Genomic DNA, 17,761 nt, shown 5'->3' with positions numbered 1-17,761 from the left:
CTGAAAAAGTATAGACACTGCTAAGTTAAATAAAGCTTTGCAGTCATGGAGGCAAGGTAAAAAGCAATAGACAAAAGGTCTTATTTCTTGAACAGTAGGTTACACCTGTCAACTGAAAAAAAACGAGAAGAAAATATGTCTATAGCTATAGCTAAGCCCTGCATAAATGTGATAAAGATCACACGCAAGCCCGCACGCCCTCAGATCCACGCTTTTTAGGCAGGCACCTACAACAACAGATGCTGAGATTACCCATGAGGTTGCACAACCCAACGAGTGCCTAATTCCAGGTTCTGTTATCAGGCTGACACTTTCTAAAGCAAGATCCAAACTATCAGCCCTGTCCTCTGCAGCTGGAACCTACTGCTTGCTTTGCATTAGGAAATGTTTGCTTTGCATTAGGTACCAAATCCTATTCTACCTCCCAACCTCAGTGAATTCATCTCAGTTTAAGCATCATACTAGGGAGGGCAGGCTTTGTCACTCAGGCTCTTAGACCTACTTGCACCCTGCTGCACATGCACTCGGAAAATACTCTCTCACATACGGTCATGGGATCAGGATTAGCAAAATGATCATGAGGCAGAACAGCAGTTCAGAGCAGTTACCCAGGCAGAGACGGCACTCTGAAACAGATCAAAGAGTTCCCTGTAGGCTCTGTCACCCTGGTTTGGGGGCAGCAGCGGGGCTGGCCTGCCACGTTTGTCTTGTCATCCCTGTAGGCGTCCCTTCCACCCACCATTAATCTCCCGTGCTGCTCTTGAGCTTTGCCAAGCTATAAATGAGACCTACCTCAGGTGGAGGTAACCCAGGCCAAAATAGATTTCTCCAAGAAGGCTTTGCCCTAAGTGCTTCAGTGATTAAATACCTATAAATAGCTCAAAGTGATGAGACAAAGATAAGCAATGACCTCTCCTCAGGAAACATCATCCCACTAACTTGATTCTCATCTGCTGCCTATTAGGCCTGGTAATGGGGTTGGGCATATGGTCATTTTAAACTTATTATGTGATGTAGTCCACCTCTTTGGGACACCACAGCACGTGTAGAGAAGATAAGAGTCATCCCTTTAGAATTCCACACGCATAGGACAGTCTCGGCAGCACCACTAGCAATGTAGCAAACTGCTTGTCACCTCATTTTCTTAAAAAGAAAATAAAGCCATTGCCCATGAGGTGTCCTTTGAAGTGTGGGACTCCAGGCTTTTGGCCAACATCCCTTTCCTGGCCAACTGCTTTGTGCATGACTGCAGTAGCACGCTGCAGTCCCACGGGACCTGGTTATTACTCCTGAGTAAACTTTCCCCCTTCAACATGAGAAAACAGATTCACAATGATAGAAGGCTGGGGTTCTGCATAAGGCTTATAAAATTATTTTTTATCTTTTCTTTTTTTTCTTTCAGGCAAACACCAAATAAAAGAATCATGTTAACCCATGATTATAAAACATGCCTTTGATGGCTTGTGTGTTTGCCTTGTAGTACCTCCAAGTCAAATATTGTTTAAATCCCCATCAGCTCGCCAAGATAGATGGAAGAAACAGGATTCAGGAGGCTGGCAGTGAGCTAACTGTATCCGCTGCAAAATAAGCAGCTACCACAGCACCAGGACTGATGCACACAGATGAAAGGAGCTGTCAGGAGATGCAGCCTCTTCATCCCACAGGTTTCTTTTAGGCCAGCAGCCTGGCCAACGCAGCCCCTTTGGTCTCTGACTGTGGGGCCACCTGCAGCCTGTTTGACTGAGGCAAAAGGGTTCTTAAAATCCCTTGGTTTATGCAGACAGTTATTTCACTGTACGCACATTAAAAGGTTTAGCTGTCTGCCTGCTTATTCAAAGCTTCAGTTTAAAATTAAAAATGAAATTATGTGTGCTTGCAGAGGGGAGAGAGGGAGAGAAACAGCCACCTGCAGCCACCTGCCCCAGTGCCCAGCTTCAGGGTATCTCTGGCTGCCCTGTAGCAGGAGGGAAGGAGGGATGGACCTCTGGGCACTACAGAGAAGCTACATAAGGGAGCAGAAGAGAGGAGTTTAATTACTGGTTGTTGCTGGCAGAAAGATTTTGAAAGTGGCAGCATCATATTTATGACTTGAGAGGACTAATTGATCCTACATTTGTAATGACTTCTTCTGGATGTATTTGCTGTGCTAGGTTTAAAAAATAGTTAGCCCTGGAATTCCTTCCTTACCTCCTCTGATGTAGGCAGGCAGCCTGGGAGAGATGGCAGCTCGTTTTACTCCTGGCTCTTGCACTCCTGTTTTTTTGTGAAAGCCATGACTATTCATGTACAAGTTAAATGATGCTGGCATTACACTGAAGTGGTACCACAGTAAATCAGAGACATTTTCAAACTACTCAAATTTTAAGGGGACAGAAAGAGTGGATTTAATTAAATACAAAAAATGAATAATAGATGAAAAGCAAAACCCAAAGAATCTAAAGTAAAAAAAATACCACATATTTATTCCCATTTCAATCCAGACCTCTGGCTTGCAGTCCAGACACCTTGCTGCTTACAGACAGCAACAGAAGGTAAAAGTTATAAAAGGTGTAATGTAAAGTAAAAGTCAAATATAATTTAAAGTTGTTTAACACCAGCTTAACTAGCTCTGAACCTAGAACTGCAGAAGCTAGTGCTCGGGACTAGATAGGTGTACCTATCACAAACATGGGACTGTTACACAGACAAACCCCAGTATTCCCATAGTGCCACCCACTCACAGGCAATAAACATTTAGAGAAGCCCTCTGCTCTCTTGCTTCAATTTACCACAAACTGCAGAATCCTTCGTAACCTGGTACAAGAAGCTTTGGAATGCAATTTTAAAAATCAAAAATAAGCCAACGACAAAACCCTGCATCTCTGGTGCAATGGAAGAGAGCAGCAGGGGCTGAGGATTTCCCCATTATTCTAGAGCCACAAACCACACAGGATCTATGAAGGAAAAAACTGTGTTTGTTGACCTTTTCTTTATATATGCCCACCTATGAAATAAAACCTTTACATAATAAGTTTATTAATTGTATATTATACTGTGATAAATGTTGATATGTAACACCATGTATATTATATATATCTACAATATATTTTATCTGCTCCTGAGTCCAGCATCCTGGAGGACTGCAACATGCACTTTGGACTGCATATACAACACAGGACCATACCCCATACGAAAGTACCTTTTTTGTATATACTGGAAGAACAAAGCACACTCACTACTGAACAAAACACGGCAATACACCTTAGGCTGTAGGTCAAAGTGGGAATCATGAAGTAAAACTTCAGTGAATTCATTAGATGAGCAAATGTAACATGCAAGGTAGGATTTCACTAGGAATCATTATTCTGATGAACACAAGAAGAAATGTATGATTCACAATGATATTTATTTAGTTTAAAAAGACCTATGACAAACAGAAGAAAAGCTAAAACACTTCAGTAGTTTGTTATAAAAGCATAAGTGAAGCAAATCCTGTAAAATGGTTTGTATGTGTGCATGTAATCTCAAATACATACATGCACTTCGTCACCCAGGTGTTCTGAACATCATGTGCTACTCTGGAATCAGAAATGTACAGTACATTCAGAGAGGATATCATAAGAAAGCTGTACAAGGTAAATAAATACTGAGATTTTTATGAGTGAACTTTTGTGAACTAATATAATATGGGAGCATGAGAGGAAGTCATAAAAGGAGGGCAAAAGCCAAAGAACAGATGAGGATGAGAAAATTATATGAGGTATGCAGCAGAGAAAGAAATTTAAAACAACCATGCCTTTTATTTGACATGTATTCAGAAGAAAATCCATTAAAGCCATGAATCTATTTTAGGATTCAGGAAACTAAAGCTTTGCTCTTGCATTATAGTTATTCCCACTACCTGTCTCTGGAGTACAGCCTCATTAAGTTCTACTGAAATTATATTATTCTGGCATTCCAGGTATGCTTTGGAAATTCTTGGCTACAGTGTAGTATAGCTGAAACTGATTTATTTGTATGCAACACTGTAACTACTTTGCAGCCAGTACTCTGAGTTTGCACACAGCCTCTGCCTGTAAAGATCATAAACAGAGTAAAAGGATGACTGTGAGAACAGTGTCTGCAGGTAGGGCCTTGGAAAGCACTCCACAGGCACAGCTTCAGGCGAGCAAAACTAGGAGTGCAAATGAATAGAATATTACAGTTAGTTTCAAATTAAACCAGGCTTATACTAAAGAACAAAAAGTCAGATTCCCCAGTAAAAATACTCACAGGCCACCTCTACTGGTCAAGCAGGTGTTCAAGTACAATAAAAACTATTATAATATGACAGAATATAAAGAAGGGCAGGACTCCAAAAAGTCATTTTTATCCAGAGACTGAACTAAACCACTTCTGATGTGTCCCAGCTGTTCGCAGAGCCTCCAGAGATGTCTTTCTTGGTTATTAGCTAACCTGTCTGCACTACCCCAGCACTTAACCATATACCACAACCTTCCATAGGTGGACAAGGAAGCTTGTGCAATGTCACGCAACAGGTCTGGCAGCTACGCTGTCACCTGCAGCGGTAGGCTTCCTGGTGTTGAGCTGAACAGACGCATGTCAAAACTGTACAAGACTGCTCTATCCACTTGGAAAAAGTGGAAATCCCCCAGTGTTGGCAACCTTAACATTACATGAACATTTATTGCATGTAAAGAACTCAGGAGCAATGATTGTTACCAATGGTGCTATTATATTTTTAAGTAATTTTCCTGTGCCCAGTATGAATTATACCTGGGTCTGAACTGATCAACTTCTAGCAAGTTTTTTAAAGATGGCTGTATCATCAAGATAATTAAAACAATGTAGGTTCCTGTTCAATATAAAATTTCAGGTCATTATAAAGCTGTATGGCATAATCACAAACTGAATCTCTGGGTAAAGCATTACTGTGCTATCACAATGTGTTAATAGCCTGTTTATTAAAGCAACAGGACTATAATTTATGCCACCTTTAACCAACCAATTTTGAAAAGGAAGGCTTCTGGAAAATAATTTTTGATATTTTCAAAATCTGGCAGTCATGCAGACTCCTTTGAAAATCAATCATGTCAGCAAGAATAGCAAGGTAAATTACGGAGATCAATGCTTTTAAGTGCCGAAATGGATGCATCCCATTTTCTTAACCTCTCCAATAATAACAGCAATAATAGGCCCTTTGGTTGTTTTTGCAGCTTGCGAGCAGAGCTGCGCAGTACCGCTGGCCCCAGCACAAACACACTTCAGCAGCCACCAGCTCTGATGCTGCTTCCTTCCACAGTGCCTACCAGCTGCTCCGAGTCACAGAGAGCATGTATCCATCTCCAGTTTCTTCTCGGCAACACTGAAAAGCATGGACGTAGTTTACAGAGAGGTGTGCCAAAGACAACTCTTGTGCTACCAGACTCTTGCCATTTCTGAAAGCTCCTCCGCTCAGCCGCTGTACTGCAAAAGTTGCAGCCAGACATCTCACTATGCCTCTGGGTACCAGTAGGAGAAATATCTTCAGCCTGGCCTTCTGTGACCTTCTTTTTTTCATCTTTTTTTTGTGGGTGGAAGGCCTATCTTCCAGTATGTGGCAGGGTGGGGAGGACCTGACCTGTGGCTTTATTTCTTCTGGAGAAATCTCATGGGGACGTGGGTACCCCAGAGACCTACTGGTGTACTCCAAGTTCAAGTGTTTTTCTAAGTCTCACCTGACAAGTACCTGCCAATAAACAGGTGTAGATCCAGGTAAAAGCCACTCTGAGCTGTGGCTCCTGGCACTCGCCATTCAGTTTGTCAGCATTTTTCTGGGCATGTATGTACAGACTTTTTAAAATGAAATAAATGGGAAATACAGGAACCCGAGCAGTGAGTGGCTATAAACAGATTGCTACCTCTCACCTCCATTTGGCAAAGAGAAAGTGTGAGGAAAAAGATCAGAGAACAAATTTCTATTTCAGGCCATAAAACAATAAGGATAGCATTTCCAAACTCAATGACTGTTCAAGAAGAAGCTGTGAGGAGGACAGAGATGTGGCAACAAGCAGAGGCAAAGCAATGTCCTCTGCAAGGAAGGGCGGGGGGAGGGGGGGTACATAAACAGAGGGTGCTGGGCTACGCCACCCTGAGCTGCTGGAATTGGCAGTTGTAGTATTGGGCAGGACTAAATGTCAGCATGGCATAGGAACAATATCATAGTGTGGCTAACCCTCTTAAAAATCAAGCTCATGGGCAATCTCTAGCAAGCCACTAGTTTTAGTCTTGCTCAGTAGTACTCAAGGCAACAGCTCTTTCTTTTTATTTTCCCCAACAAAAGCTGAGCTGAGGAGGGTCTGGCAAGTTACGAATGTAATGACCTATTCTAAGTGTTCCTGCCACAATTACTGCCCGAGTGGCTAAATCTTGGGTAAATTACCATGATACTGCAAACATGACCTTGCAGTAACCCCCAGCCCTTCAACTCCCTGTGGGCTTAGGAGGTCATCCAGGCCACCCACAGTCGGAGCCAGTGACCCTGATCTGCCATGGCACTGGGACAGCTCTGCAGCGATGCCCAGCTGCCCAGTGGCTGGCCTGGGTGCCCCAGGGGGCTGCTGGTGGCATGGCTCAGCAGCGGGCAGCCTGCCTATGCCCTGGCTGCTCTCGGGGCAGCGCCAGGCGCCTGGCACCTTGCCCTGCACAGACCTGATGCTGGCTGCTCCAGGTGAACCCCCAAACTGCATGGTGAAAAAAGTCACGCAGAGCAAGCTTGCGGCCCCACAGTACTTACAACCAGTTAATAGCAACTGACAAATACCAGTTTTGGTTGTTTTGGGAGTTGTTGGGGTTTTTTTTGATAATTCATTGCAAATGTTAAAAAGGAAGCTGTTTACAGCGTATGGCAGGTCCTGTATTACCCTGCATAAGTTTGGCTCAGTGAGGACTGTAAGCTTGGATTTTTTTACAAATTATTTTCAGTCTCATGCTTTTTCTCCTGGTCTTACCACTGTGACAGCAATCCACATCACTGCTGTGGGCTGCTTTTTAGGAAGTGGGCACATGCTGACACACTGGGGAAACAAAGAGCCAAAACTCGTTTGGAGAGACTTCGCTTTATTCACCATTTAGCATCACATCATGCCATCACGGTCAGTCTTTGCACTAAGAGGATGTCGGAGAGAAGGAGAAGGCGGGCACTGAAAAGGAGACCCTGGTTTCTGCATGGAAGATTGAAAAACCCGCTTTTTGTGATTTTATTCTGATGATCCACTTTCCTGAAGGCCACAGAAATGACCGGCCGTCAGGGAGGCGGTTCAGCAGTAACACCTCCTGACGCTCCGTCCCGGCCATCTTACCTGGCGTCGGTGTGAACGCGGGGCCCGCCTCCGCCCGCCGCGGGGCCGTGGCCGCTGCCCTCCCGCCCCCTGCCGCCCGCCGCCGCGGTGCACGCCTACCGCCGGCCGGGGCCGGGGCCGGGGCCCGGGGGCCGGGGGCCGGGGCCGGGGCCCGGGGGCCGGGGGCCGGGGGCCGGGGGCCGGGGGCCGGGGCCGGGGCCGGGGCACACCGCCTGCGCCCGGCGCCGCCACAGCAGCCGCTTACGTCCTGCCCTGCTCTGCCCCCGGCCACCGCGGGCAGCCCTGCCTGAGGTCTGGGGGCTCCTAGGCCGCTGTGGGTGCCCAGCGAGGGCTGGCACCCTCCACTGCTGCCGCTTATAGGGCACGGCTGTCCCACAGTGCAGCACGAGTGTTGGTTGATTACCCCGAGTAAGCACGTAAGGAAAGGAATGAGGCAGTGGAACTGATTTCACACATCCAGAAGGGAAATGGAGCACTACCTGTGAAGTTAAAAATAGAGTTCAAGAAATAGAAGGGGCAATTTGCTTTGCGTGCACCCTGCAGAGAGGGAAGTCGAGGTGAGGTGGGAAGCCAGGCGCATCCATGCCCAGCCTTGCTGCGGATACAGAGAGGTTCCGCAACACCTTTTGCCACAATCTCTACAGTAATATGACGACATTAACACTTCTCAGCGGTCAAGATCAGGAAACTGTCTGGCACAGTATGACGTAATATTATTTTCCAAAATGCTCTAAAGCAAGACTAACAAGAAGGTCAGTCTCTAGGCATGGCATTCCATAACCTTCTGTGCTCTCCTCCTGAGGTTCAATTCCTGATATTCGAACGCAAACACCAGATAGAATAGAGATAAACACCTAAGAGCAGTCTGTTGCAATTTTACGTTCCAACTTTTTTTGAGGAATTTAAGGGGAATGTAGTTAAAATGTTTGCATTAACTGTTAAATATTAATTATTTAATCGGTAATAAACATATTCAGATTGTTATAGTGAACGGTCAAATGGAATTTTAGAAATAGAGATAAGGTAGAAAAAAGGCTTGGTACAGCATTCTTTCACTGTTTTCTGTCCAAAAGACAGGTCTCTCCTAAAAGTCACCATAAATGGCAATAAATACCACAGATCATACCTTAACCTCTCTACTCTAAAAATCACCATTAAAACATTAAGAATAAATAACATCTAAGTGAGAGCCTTTTTGGAAGCTTTAACCCAAGCAACTGGAAAGTTGGTATGCGAGTTATGTGAGTTAATTTGGAAATAAATTTACAAACAAACATAGCTAAATGCTGGTGTATTTATTACTGCCACTTGCAGCAGTAGACAGCATAGCAGCTCAGTGCGGAATATCTGTCCCATCATGCTAACCCTGGGTGATGTTTGGAAGACTGGCTAGGGCTAAAGAAACTTGGTCTTTTCACTTGCTTAGGACACATGTATTGAAGAACTGTTGCCTTCATGTCTAATGGCTAAATATTGGTGAGGTGCACTTAGACTCAAAATAAGCAGCTGAATGAGGGTAAACAGAATATTCAGATGATTCAAATCTCGTAGTCAGACTGTATGCTCTAAAGAAGTAACAATTGGGAAGCTTTTTGCAAGGCGGAGTTACTGAAAGTGAACATATAGCTTTGACTTAAAAGCTCTAGAGTATATTCACTCAGTGATTAACTGCATCAAGTCCATGTTGGTATACTTGGACAACATACTTCATTTTCACCCCATATTATTTTTTCTGAGATGGTGAATCAGAGATAGATCTGTAACCTGCTTGCCTAATTACCAGTTATCCGTACCCTACAACTACTGGTAAAGAATAAAACCTTGAGGCAATTGAAAAAGAAAATGCAGTAAAATATGGAAATAACTGTAGTAATTAAACGATCTTTTTTCTTAGTTTTTTGGAAAAAAAAGTCAAATACCATAGTTAATATCTTCATCTCAGAATAATGGCAATTCAGCTTTTCATAAGGACACTAAACTTGCTGACATTCCAGTTCCTTTCCATTTCTAGAACACAGAAAATATTTATGTGCTTAATTATTTTTCAACTATAAAAGGGGAACCCAGTGTTTTGAAAAAAGCTGATCAGTCAGTCTGGTTACATTCTTTGCAACAGCTGACCTTCAGCCTCCCCCTTGACTATTTCCACTTACCTCTTAAGAGCTTCATAGCCTGTGACACCCGCCCTGCCCTACTTCATCCCTGCATCTCAGGTCTAGACTGTGTCCAAAGCCCCAGGGCTGTGCCTGTCTCCCTTGCAGTGAGGTATACTCTCAATTCAAATGGATGCTGGCATAATCCAAGAGCTGAAGCATGCTGAGATTTGAAGCTCTCTTGAAGGTTCAGCTGAAGGAGCATGATTAAGCAGATCAGTGTTAAGAATGATCGCGCCAGTAACCATAAGAACAAAAAAATGGAAAATGTCCAAATAAAGACAGAGGAAAGCAGAACATGCCAGTACTAGCAGGCACATTTCTAACATCAAGGATCATAAATGTTTGTCTCCTGAGGCATGCATATTAGAAGGACTTTTCTTGGTAATACTTTTGTGGGTGGATAAGAGTTGGAAAATACCTTTTGCTGTTGAAACAACATCCTCTGAAGTGATACAGTGCTACAGAGCGTGGCTCAACTAATAGAGGAGAATTAATCAAAACAAGCCTTATTTACTTATGGAAATAAAAGCTGTGGGTTTCTACCACCCCCACCCCCCATCCTACACCTTCCACTGACACTGCCAAGTCCTTGCACTGTTCAGTCTCATCCTTAAGTCCTGTAAGTAAACTCGAGATGAAAAGTGTGCCTTTGTTCCCTGAAGTATCAAAGGAACTGTGATGTTCCTTTCTCATGCCAATCATTATAACAATCATTAAGTCAGCACAATAGGTGCAGGGCTTTCATATCCTTAGGGTTGATGGTACATGCACAAAACATTACTGTAATTGTTACTTTTACTATTTTTTAGTCATCGTTTGTTTACACTACAGCAAGCCTATGAAAATAGCAGACATTCAGTTGGTGGTCTGTCTCAGGAATCTCCCACAAAGTCCCATGTGAGACAGGTGAGGAAGAAGCACCAGGTATTCCCCAGCAGGAAAAAAAGCCAGACCAGTCTTGGTCCTGCTTCCATGGGGTCTGTGCTACACTGGGGTCCTGTTGGCTTTGGCTGGATTAGAATCAAGCATGCAGGCATCATCTAGTATTTCTGTGAGCCAACACTGAAGCATACTTGGTACTAAATTCTGGAAAGGTACTAAATTCAAGGAAAAGACTTGGCAGATGTAGCTTTCTTTTAAATATATTTAGCTGTTGTTGTAATCAAAGAGAAAATACTGTAAAGAAGATTACCAAAACATAATGATTCATTCTCAGGTGTTTTGTGAAAGCAGGAGCAGATTTCTTCAGGGTTCTTCCCTCGTGGCAAACCAAAAAGCTTATCTCAACCAGAATGTTATTTAATCTGATTTAATTTTTATTTGTGTTTTTATTGTTGGCATGAAGGAAATTGTGGATCTGGAACCTTCAGAGTGTTCTGGAGTGTGTTAAGTTTGATTGCTTGTATCAGCACAAAGAAATCCTAATTAACCAACACAGAAGTAATAATAAAAATTATGGTATCAAATGCCTGTCCTGTTCTTTCAGCTTATTTTACAAATGGAGAAACTGTGAACCAAAGCAGCTAAAAGATGCCTATCATTGCAAAAGAAATCAACACGGATAGAAATTACCTGCTTCAGGTTCTAGTTTGAAACACGTTTCCCCTTAAACAAAAAAAAAAAATCAGCTTGTGAAAACCAAGAGGTCACAAAGTCCAAATGACTGAGCCCTAAGTTAGTAATACATACCCTCTAGTTCCCACACATACATGATTACACTTGATACATCTAACTAGTGAGATCATTACTTTAAAGTATCTGATCACATAATTTAGTTCCCAAAAGCCTGACATTGCAAATCCTCTGTTGACATTACAGAGCATCCATTCGATGTAATCCCTGAAGGATAAAAAATAATGGAAGCAGGTATTCAAATATACCTCATGAAAATCAAGCCTCTGAGGTTAAGCAAAGGTCAATAAAAATACGAGAAAAAGCAAGACAGAGCATAGGTTTGCCCAGATATACATCACTGGAAGACCTAACTAAAGTGTCTTAAAACTTTTTTTGTAGTCCTTACTAGAGGTTTGGCACAGGCTTGAGGAATCCATCCCTGTTTTTTAAATAAACCTCAATGCCTGTTGTTACAGGAGCCCATGTGTGCGTGTGGTCATTGCCACAGATGTTTAGAAATCCAAGCAGGGTGGATGAATTGAGGAAAGTTATTTGTTCTTTATGTTCATCGTTAAGTACTACCATATTCAACTGAGGTACCTAGTAGTCTGTATGTAATTTGACCAAGTATTTTTTCACCTCCCCATGTATGCCAGACAGGACTAGCCAGAATTTTCTACTTAAAAACATTATTTCCATACTCCACTCTATTTATATTGGTTTGGTAAGTATTCATTGGCTGAGCATAACAGAACAGTGATGCCTGCCAAGCATAACCTCCTTGACTAGAAATGAAGGCAGCGCTCAGCTATCACTGACTGTTGACTTGTAAATCACTTGACATGAGTCTAGAGCACTGATGGGCAAATGCTTTTCTTCACATAGTGTAAATGATCTGGCTATGGTAAAGTAATATTGATTTAGAAAATCAAGCTAATTTACCACTGTTTCTTTAAAAAAGATCACCTGTACAGGACATGCTAAACCGTAAAACTGTAACACGTGACTGGCAGCTCTTTCCAGGTGGATTGCAGAACAAAAAAAAACAATACAGGGCTTAATACTGCGAGCAGTGAAGCAGCAGCATAAGGCTTAGTTTGTTCTACAAGTCACCCATTTAGTCCATCATATACACTTATATTTTACCAGCTACTCAGGTTGATAAATACCACAGACAACATTTCATAGGCACATTTTCAGGCCAGACAAATTTCACACACTGGATGTTACGTTCTCATAATTATCTTTCCTCATGCAATTCTGTTGATTCCCCACCCTCCCGACCCCAGTTAAAAAGCAAAACCAAACCAAACAGAAATATAATGAACACAAAACCACTTTGTCAGTGTATCTCTTATTCTGATGACCTCCCACACCTGGCCATGGAGTAGGGATGAAGCCACTAAGAAAGAGAGCATTCTTGTTGGACCTTGTTGTGTCTTCCTAAGAGAAATTGTAGCTTAGTGTTACCCAGTCCCCATATAACTTGACTTAGTGCCGACACACAGCAGCACAAAAGAAAATGCATTGAGCCTTAAATGTTTCAGAAAGGAGATAAACAAAGTGTTCACATTTTGGCTGTGGCTGACTGGAAGCAGCAGTAGGATTTAGGGCAATAGGCTTCTGATGAATGGTCACTGGTGTAATTTTTTTTTTAATATCAGATGACACCCAATGGACACATCTTGCATAAGGGATGGAGTAGAAATGAGTTGGCCCAGCATTTTTTCAGAGTTTGCATGTCTGGCTATTCTTTTGACAGCTTCAGGTGTATGCTCTATGCAAAGTAGCTAGTAATCATTCCAAGCAGGTACACAGAGAGCTATAGCTCACAGGGATGCTCACAGGCAGAGGCTGCTCTGGAGCTAGTTTTGGTACAGGTTGCAGACAGACAAAATATGGTCCTCTACCCATGCCCTTGTATAACCAAATCTTCTGCCTGGTCCCGGGAGGATACTCCTCATAAGCTACTTCACTCCACATAGGCAGGAACTTTTCCAGTCCAGCCTCTCTTGCTTCTTCCTGCGCCTTTCAAACCATATGAGACTGTCCAGAAAAATCAGGATTTGTGTTTAATTTAGCCTAACTTTTCCCATTGATTGATGGAGCAGATATGCTCTTGTATCTTCAGTATCTGAGCACAGCCTCTTAAAACATGTACTCTTAGAGTGCAATGGAAGGGTGCTGCAGTCCCTACTTTGCAGGCTGCACAGAGCAACTAAAGCTCAGGTCTCCCAGGATACGGAGAAATCTAACCCTTATCAATTTCCTTTGAGTCACAGAGGAAGTTGTTGCTAAAAGAGAGGATCCAGGACCCAGGCTAGGATCTTAATCACTGTCATCTTGCAGTTAATCCAGTTATCCTTCCTGTTTATACAGTACTTTTCCGTTGATCGCATACAGTGGAATGCAATTTTGGGAGCACAGCAGCCAATTACCAGGACATATCCATATTCATGGAGACCTATCAAGCTATTAAAATGCATTTAATGAAACTGGAGACTGACCTAGAAAAGGCTGCACTGTAATTTCCATGCACTGTCAGAGCAAATCAGTCAAGAGCAGCAGTTCAAGATCCTGGCCTAACGCAAGGGATGAGGGAGTAAACAGTTTTGCCTCTTCACTAATCAGCCACCCCTCCACAGGCAGCTGGCAATGCAAGCAGGACACCTAAGGGCAATCTGCAAAAAGATTATTTACTATTAATGAAATTCAGTAGCCTTTAAGGTAAACAAGTGCTCCTCAGATGAAGACTATGGAGCCAAGCCCCTTGCTGCCATTTGGGACTCATTAAGCAAAGAAATAATCCAGTGGAAATGGCTGCAAGAGTCTTCTCTCTCTAAGACCGATTTTGTAAGCCACACTGTTATTTTCCACAGCTTCATGTGATTTATTGCAGCATGTTGGCAGTAACCAAGGAGTTTTGATGTGGTATATGTCTGATCCAAATTCTTCTTATAGAAATAATTTTTGATCTGTCATGTCTATCTTCAAATTCAGAGGTCCTGGGGAGAATGACTTTGTTCAACACAAGTATAAATAGTGTGGAAATGAAACTCTTCCTCCCATAAACTATTTTGCAGGTTAAGATCCTCATGATTCATAGTTCTCTAGTGCCAGACCTGTTTTGGCATGCTGCTTAAGGATCACTCTTTACTAATTAGCAGTCTGTTCAATAAAAGGTACAATTTATTGGCTGACAGGTGGCATTAATTTGATGACACCATGAGACACAAAATTAAATTAGTCTCAGTGTTGCTTAAAAAAAAGAATATAGACAAATAGGCCGTGGTAGAGACAACATGCATGTGGGAGAGGTTTCCCTCAAGTTTTCTCAAGAAAAGAACCCTACAGCACTGCAGGGAGTAATCCCTGCTCTCTTTGGGCTAAATGAAATGCAAAAATAATGATGGGGGTGAAGGCTGCAATGCAGAATTTTGGTATTTTTACTGGGAGCAGTGCTTAATGGCCCAATAAAGCTGTAATAACATACAGAGACATTCATCTCCAGTCCCCTGAGACAAAAATAGTCCAGAAGCAGCCACAACAAGGTTGTTATCTGGTGAACACCCAGTAAGACAAAAGTTGGATGTGTTCCAACTACTTCCAAATGAGTGTGTAAGGCTGGTAAGTTATAAAACTATTTTCAGTTTCCATCCAGAAAGGTAAGAAGGTGAAAGAGAAGTTCAAAGATGTTACCTGTGTTCTTAGCAGACCCAGCAAGGGCTGCAGAGAAGACTGACCAGGGAAAGTGGTGAATTTGGGTTGAGAGGATATGGTAAGTATTTGTCTCAGCTCCTGCACACACAACATCATTCAAACTTTACGCTGCACAGAGGTTCAGTGCTGCTCTCTATATACAGTTTATATACAGAGTGACACGCAGCCTCAGAACAAGCACAGCTGGTGTCTGGCAAGACCATGCAACAAGTTGTACAAACAACTGCAAAACTTTTAAGCTATGACAAAGAAAATACCTTCTTACAAGCCATTTATTTTGCACTTTTAACAAAAACTTAAAAACCTGCGACAGTCACACTCTGACATTAAAACCTGTAATCTCTGTTTCAGGCTGTTTTCTAGCAGGGACATTGTAGCTCCAACTCAGACTAGCCCAGAGGAAACACCATCAGCAAAATGCTTCTCCAACAACTATACCAAATTGTCCTGTAACAACTACACTGTACATCCTTTCCTTTGCATTGGTGCACAAATTAACACAAGCAGCCCAAGGAACTGGACGGATTTATTTTGTAGCTGTAAGGACTTGCCTCTCACATGAAGGAGATAATCTCCCAAGATTTACTCCTATGATGGCATATTCCAATCATTCCATGGATTTCAGGATTAGTCATATCTGAGGTACAATTTTTTTTTAGCTTTTTGAAATGTAGGAGTGAGAGCTCTCAAAATTAACTGCTTGCTGGGCCAGTTCTGAAAGATTTGAACTCAGTCAATACTTTCTTATGTTGTTGTACAACAAAAAGCAATTGCATGGCCTCTTTTCCAATTTGGAAGCATCATTAGAAAAGTGGTAGGATGGGGCAAATCAACTTTGAATTTTGCAATGCATTCTAAGGCCTTACTGAACATCCACATGGAAAATCTAGTGCTTTTTCACCAGTGGCGTATGTCACGGATAACATTTTCTCTTTCTTTGTCCTTCCCAAACATAAGGGCCCCTTTGTCAGAAGGTGTTGTGTACTTTGGTTTCCTGTCAGTCCATGGAGGGCTGGCTGAAAAGGCAGGATGAAGCATTTTCCTTTCACCTCCAAGAGCTTTGTGTTCACATCCTGGGTATTATCTGAAGTGATAAAAGGCCTGAGTGATTTTCTATTGACATATAATATGTTCCTTGTATCAAATCAGTGAACAAAACCCACTATAATATGACTGAGCCAACAGGCCAGCTCATTTTTGTAAAATAGCAGACAATAAACAAACCCGGTGATCCACCTAAAAGTTTGACGTAAGCTGGTAACAGACTTCTAGTTAGGCATTTCACAGTAAAACATGAGAAACCAAGCACCTTGATCCTCACCTCAACAGATTTTAAAGCAAAACAGTTTCATTGTCCCCAGCCTCAAATATGATGCAAACCTAACACACACGTCACCTCGTAAGTGAAGTTACATGGGGCAAGGGTGATGAAGAAAACAGGAAAGGATCTAAATCCCTCAAAAAAGGACTCAGAACTAATGTTTTTTAATTTTGGTTTTCTTATGAATAGGTAAGTTTTAAAATGCTGCTGAAAATGTCTGGAGATATTTAATTCCTTGTCTTCAGACAAAGAACCTGTCATTATATTGACAGACTCGATCAGGAGGGTTTCCTCCTGCAACTATTTGCATAGGCAACCATGTCAAGGAGTTACCCCACGGGAGAGGTTTGATTTTGCAAAAATGTTACATGACATTACAGTGCTATGTTCTCTTTGGATGCTTCATGTTCATGGTGATGTAATTTTCATGTTTTGAAGCCTTGTGTCTTGTTTTTCCTTCTACCTGCCTCCCTTCGGGATAGTCACCAGAAAAGGACAAAGTTCCTCTAAAGGAGTACTCTGAGTTCTCAGAAAAAGGTAGTCTAATTGTTCAGGCACTTGCACAGCCCAGCCCTGTTTATAATAACCTCAGGAGCAACATCCATGCCAGAAATAGTTTATTAGGGAAACTGGAAGTGTTTAAGCCACTCTGCAATTTGCACGAGGTCGAGGTAAACATTCCACCTGGGCAAACAGCAAGGGAGAACATGCTGTTACAAACCTTGAACAAGTGACGCCAGAGCAAAAAGCTGAACACAGGACAGAACATTGTGACAGACCCCAAGTTTTCTAAAACTAAGCATTTACAAAGAAACCCTAAATTCAAGCCAGTCAGGTCTCACTGACTGAACACAACACCTACTTCTTTACACTCCACTTTGATGCTCCAGCTTTGCTTTGCTGGTACCCGTCACATAGCACCACTGGCTCTCTCTTGCAGCAGAACCTGTGGTGCCAGGCTCGGGCCTTTTGGAGAACTGTGATCCAGGGCTGTGACAGAGAACTCCCAAGTGCATGGGGGAAGCTGAGTGCAAGGTGCAATGAAGCCAGGGGAGCAGGTCATCCTGAAGGATGTGTTCTCTGGTGTCATAGCTTTTCCCCATCTTGCCACCTTTTGCTTTAGCCTCACATCATGTTTGATGCTCTCAGAGATATCAGAACCTCAGCATTTTAGAGGGCTGGTCCATTTCATATATCCATACTATTGAAACAGGGCATTAATCCAGACCAATCCTCCGATTCTGCACAAGCACAAATTGAAAGAAATCCTCTCCAGCTATTTTCCACAAATCACATTTGCTACAAGAAGCCTATTTTCAGTCTGAAATGTGAAACGTGGGCGAGCTCATTACAAACCCTGGCTCTGATAAAAAATAAAGTTTTCAGTCGCAGTCTCTTTAGATTACGAGCAGCAATGTGGTTTTCTCATACTTTAGATCACTTAGCTTTCCCCTCTTTCTCTCTAATTTTGCCAGTGCCAATATTGCTTTGTAATGCTGTTTTGGCAGTGGTGAAATGGCATATGCTAACAAACATATTCATTCATAATTTATTCATAAGTATTCCTACCAACTTTGTGTCTTCAGCCAAGGCAAAGAAATGGACAAACACATTCAGGCTTCAGTTTTCAA

The sequence above is a fragment of the Falco cherrug genome, chromosome 6 (assembly GCF_023634085.1).
Source record: "Falco cherrug isolate bFalChe1 chromosome 6, bFalChe1.pri, whole genome shotgun sequence".
NCBI lineage: Eukaryota > Metazoa > Chordata > Aves > Falconiformes > Falconidae > Falco > Falco cherrug.
The sequence above is the reverse complement of the archived record's forward strand: the minus strand, read 5'-3'. Positions refer to the sequence as shown.